The 5,602-nt window shown below is 36.0% G+C and overlaps 1 long non-coding RNA gene across 1 annotated transcript; it reads left to right on the forward strand.

Moving 5' to 3' along the window:
- Positions 1-3,241, forward strand: LOC147839599 (uncharacterized). The gene is made up of 4 exons (XR_015517353.1): positions 1-539; positions 1,084-1,589; positions 2,309-2,555; positions 3,156-3,241. It is a non-coding gene; the product is annotated as an uncharacterized LOC147839599 (long non-coding RNA).
- The last annotated feature ends 2,361 nt before the right edge of the window (positions 3,242-5,602 follow it).

A 5,602-nucleotide genomic window follows, 5' to 3' on the forward strand; every position in this document is an offset into this window, starting at 1 on the left:
TTAAAGCCCCGGTCAGATTACAAGATTTAGGCACGATTTTCTTGACGTAGGGTGTCGCAGGGAATCGTAAACGACAAATGGGCGTCGCGACACAAGATTCAATAGTTTCTTCTCGTGTAATGTGGCATTGTTCACGACAACCGATACCATGTCTACGACGCCTCACGACACCGTCACAGCAAGTCTAGCATGTTTAATTTTTCCTTAATCTCCACGACAAGTTCCGTCACATGGATGACACTGTGCAATAGGAGCTCATCATTTCTCAATTATATCAGTGAGTGCTGCTGTTAATGCAATCGTCAGGTAATCAAAAATAGGCTGCATGCATATTTATAGCTTACTTATGGGTGGGTCATGGGTGGACAAGATCAATTATTGGTTGAACAAACTTTAACTAGCCTACCTTTTCTAAAATATTAAGGTGTTTATAGCGGAAAGTGTTTATAGGGGACTTGTTTTGAAGCGCATGACCTCAAATGTTATTCATTATTTTTGTCTATTGATAAATGATCAACAAAAGATACATAAAAATTAAAGCTGCGTCCCAAATGGCACACTATACACTATGCACTCATGCACTATGTACTTATGCACTTACACACTCAACAGGATAGTACATGTATGTAGTGTCGTCCCAAATGGCACACTTATGTATTTTTACTAAGCGGAAATTCAAACCGTTTCCCTGATGACGTTTGACTGTTGCCAAATCAGTGAAATAAACGACTGAATTATCAAGTAATACCTGCCGTGAGTATTGCTGCATTCACCATCGGGAGGCGCTATAATCACTCTCATAGGAGAATTTTACTTTCACCATCCAAAATAAATAAGGTTATTCAACATGTGCGTCCGATCGCTCCGCCCCTTCCGCTACGTAAGCAAACCTGCGGTCGTTGAGTGCGTGAAGTGTCCATCATTACACACTTCATTTTAGCGGCTCAATGAGTGCATCATCCGGGTAATTAAAGTGCACTTATTATTTTGAGAGTTTTCAATGTGAACACACTACTTACACTATTTATACTACAAAATGGCGTAAAATAGTGCATAAGTATGCGATTTGGGACGCAGCATAAGTAAAAAAATATAGCAAATGAAATTAGTTTCAAAAAGATATATGTTTTACCAAGAAAAATATACAAATTATATTTTTGTTTGCATCTCCACTAATTATACGGGTGATTGATTTATTTCGCTCTCAGGAAAATAAGGATTTAATGAATGCTTTATTGTAATTGTATCATAAATCTCAGTTATATATTTGCTTTATTTTTAAAATGGCATTATTTTAAAGATTATGTCTGAGCATATTGTTTTTCCCTGCTGCTTATGTGCTTTCAATAATCTGTCTCTCTCGCAGCAAGTTCAGGCGAGGGATTGTTTGTTAAGAAACCCATGGCAGGAAAATATACATTTAGATTAAAAAGAAAATATCCTAATATTAAAAATGTAGAGTTGCCAGAAAAGAGACTCTTATGTGTGCATCAGAAAAACTGGGTGAGCCTCATTGTCAAAATAATGTGCAAAACTAATGTTAATAAACTGAGCTGTAATTCACACATGCCCCTTGATTATTTAGATCAGTGGTTCTCAAACTGTAGTACACGTACCACTAGTGGTACTCAAGCTTCCTTGTAGTGGTACACGGAGAAATTGCTGAACAATAAAATAATAAAATGAACACAGTTTTAAGCCTTTGACACCTATGATAACACTGATGTAATCAGTATTGGCTGTTCCCTGAAGCTACAATCACACCGGTCTGTACCCAGTGCCAGGGTCTGCATGAAAACAATGGCCAGTAGTTAACGCAAACTATATGGTTCACTTAAGAAGTGATGATATTCGCACTAAATCACGGAAATGCCACATGTAGGAATTAGTTAAGCACTGTATGGGTTTAATCACTCGCTTTTTTGACACACATAGGCCTACTGGCTATTATACAATAATAGTACAACTTGTACAACAGTTTTACTTTTTGAGAACAGTGCCATTTTAAATGAACTTTTAAAAGCACATTCTAATTTAAACTTTGAAAGTTTTTTTTTTTTATTTATTTATTTATTTTTTTTTTTCACCTGCTTTACCACAGTTAATGTTCAAAATGTTTAAAATGTTTAAAGTGGCTGACAATTATACATATTCTTAATAGTAGGAATTAATTTCTCTCATTCTTGAGCTGTAGATGCTTAATTAGCCCAACTACGCTTTTGTATTTCATTATTATGGTGGTACTTGGAGACACAATTTTTTTCCGAGGAGGTACTTGGTGAGACAAGTTTGAGAACCACTGATTTAGATGATAGCATATTATTTCCTGATAGCACACACAATCTAAAATCTTTCTTTGTATCCGAGACATTTTGAAATAATTTGAATGCATTAATTTACTCAAAGTCGTCTGAAAAATAAGTTGCCGTACCTGCAATCCGTTCTCAGGGATTGCCTGCTTATATACCCTCCAATACATCATATTATTGTCATTTTTGATTTCGACTTGTAAAAAGCATTTAAAATCCTTTTTTTATGAGCCATTTTCTGAAGCTGTGCACCATGTTATACACTGCCTAGGTCGAAACAAACTGCCTCTGGGTCCGGCTTTAGTCCGCAGGCGGCCAATTGAATAGCCCTGGTCTAGGGGTATGATTCTTGTTTACTTATTGAACTGTACGAACCCACTGCATATGGACATTTGTAATATGTAATTTATCTGCATACTACTGATTATTAATAGCAACCTGTACATATATTCATATATTGTAACATATACATTTGTAATCATGGTTATCTATCCCTGTACATATATTCATATATTGTAACATATACACTTGTAATCATGGTTATCTATCACTGTACATATATTCATATATTGTAACATATACACTTGTAATCATGTTTATCTATCTGCACACTACTGTTTATTAATAGAAACCTGCACATATATTCATATATTGTAAATCTGTTCATAGCTTATCCAACCTGTATATAATGTTGATGGTACATCCATCTGTAAATATCACCATAGTTTTCTATAACTGCATTTTATAACTTATTCCTGTATCCTGCACTTGCTGCTATTGCACTGCTGGTTAGACCTAAACTGCATTTCGTTGCATTGTACTTGTACATGTGTAATGACAATAAAGTTGAATCTAATCTAATCTAATGCGCATATATAAATGGATGCTGCAATAGACACCTGACTTTTCATTTAATAAAAACTTTATTCGCGGCGCACACACTGCCAACTTTAAGTGTTTAAAGAGCCCATATTATGGGTTTTTAAAAATGCCCTTCCATGTAGGCGTCACAGGATGACTGATCATGAAGGAAGGCCTAGTCTGGCACATTTGCTACCCACGACAAGCCACGATTTTTTTCAAGAAAAAATCTGACAGTGACTTTCGTAACCGACAAAAAAAATCATGTAATCTGACCGGGGCTTAAGGTAAAGTAACAACCAATCGTAGGAGCGGGTTGTTAGCTCCACCCCTTCCAGCGTGCCAGCAGAAAGACACAGAGCAGAGATGAGACCGGTTAGCAGAACAATAGAGAGGAGTAAACTTGGACAAAAAGAATAAAATACGGTATGTTACGATTCCTGAACAGTTTAAAAGTGTTGTTAGCTGTGCTAGATCGTATTGTACCTGCAAATAGTTTATATTTAGCGTGATAGTTTGTTTAAGAGTGTGTTGAAGGCAGACCGCATGTTCCATTGCGTTTACAGTGCGCTGATGCCATTTTGCAATCGCGTGTGTGTAAAAAGGCCATAGAGAGATAAAGGTATTGTGCATTTTACTGGTATTCTATAATAATAGCTCATTTTATGGTATTCATGTTTGTGTATGTGTTTTATTTGTTTCATGTGTTGTATATTTTGTATGTTTTTTAACTTATTTTGAACACATTAAACTAATTTATATATTCTGGTCTGTGATCAGGCCATGTTTTTTTCTGAGGAGATTTTTCCGGTTGAGGTAAAGTATATATACAATTTTAGACATGGCAATATAATAAAAACCAACATAGTGGAAAGATCACAAATCGTCAAGACCAGTGATGTATTTCTGATGAGCCCACCACATTCCTGACCTGAGAATGTCTCCAGCATATAGATAAAGTTTCTGAACAATTGTTTTTTTTTTTCAGACTTTTTGGAATGTACATTTTTGTAACATGTATTGTTTGTTGCAGTATTTGAATAAAATTTGAAATGATGTTACATCTTAAAGGGTGGGTTTTCAGTTCATACTTGATGTTTCCACACTGGTATACTCTAGTGCTCATCAAGTAGTTTACACTACAAATTCATAAACTGCTTGACACAGAGAGTGAAACTTGTGTACTTGGTCTGTTCAAGAGCAGACGATTTTTATTGCATCTTTTAATGCAATGCAATTTACCACACCTTATCTGCAACTGCCATGATGTGTGATATCTTAAGTCAAAAGCACCTCCTTTGCTGCTGAAAACCTTCTGTAGATCAGCAGTGTATTTGTCCAGCTGTGCGAAGAACTTTGACAGAAGGGGCACTGTCGTAATCCGCATAAATTCTGCATTTATCTGAAAGAAATAAAGGAAATGCAGATGATGAAATGTAGATGTATTGTGGAGAAATTTAATAAAATTAATAAAACAATTGTATAAATTTCACCAACATTTACTTCATTGACTGAACAGCGCGGAAATTAGCCATCTTTATCTTTAGGTGGTGTTTCCATCCTTCATGGCCAGTGCGAGTTCCTTTTTCTCCTCAAGCAAGGGTGGGCATTTATCAAGGCTTCAGCTGTCTGATTAAGTTGACTATAAGTGGGGTATACAGCATACTTAAAGATCTCCTCAGTCATGCCTTCAAGAACATCAGATCTTAATTAGGGTGGTGGAATAAGTAGCATTCCATTTTTGTTGAACTCTGTGTCAGCTCTCTGAAGCTTTATTTCAGCAGTACAAGATAAACAAGGAATTACACAAATTTGAGGCCAAGAACTGGTTTTTGACTCCGGAGATGTAATCAAGACAGTCTCAGTGCAGCTGTAAAATGAGTCCTCAGACAAGATTTCTGAGACAAGTTCACAAGGTCTAACATGTCTTGTGTCAGGAGAGTCAGAGCTACAAGTTGTCCTGGGTGAAGGAACAAGAATGCTAGAACAAGAAGGTACATCACGTGCAGTCTCTTGCATGCTGGAGGAGTTAAAGTCATCAGTTGACAGAAAAACACTTTCAGGGTATCCCTGTCTTCAATTTTAATGGTTGTTACGAGATCCATGTATTCATTTTCAAAGTCCTTTTCGTTGCACTGGAGCCTAAACTTTTGCTTTACACAAAAAAAACAGTATTAATTTCAAAGACAAGGTCATCCACAGACTTTGGGATTCCTGTCTTAAGTGCAAGCTTTCTTGCATCCCCACCAAAAACAATCCTTAGATTGACTGGACTAGACTGCTTTCTTTTTTCTAAAAGAGGTTATGAAGCAGAATATGACATAAATCTGTAGTAAAATGTTATGCTGCAACTTATTTTAAACAAAACGCTTGATAAATAAATTAATTTGTTCATTTAGATGACTGAAGTAATCTCGTTTACTTGACACAAT

This window comes from Danio rerio, chromosome 19, assembly GCF_052040795.2.
Source record: "Danio rerio strain M-AB ecotype USA chromosome 19, GRCz13ab, whole genome shotgun sequence".
NCBI lineage: Eukaryota > Metazoa > Chordata > Actinopteri > Cypriniformes > Danionidae > Danio > Danio rerio.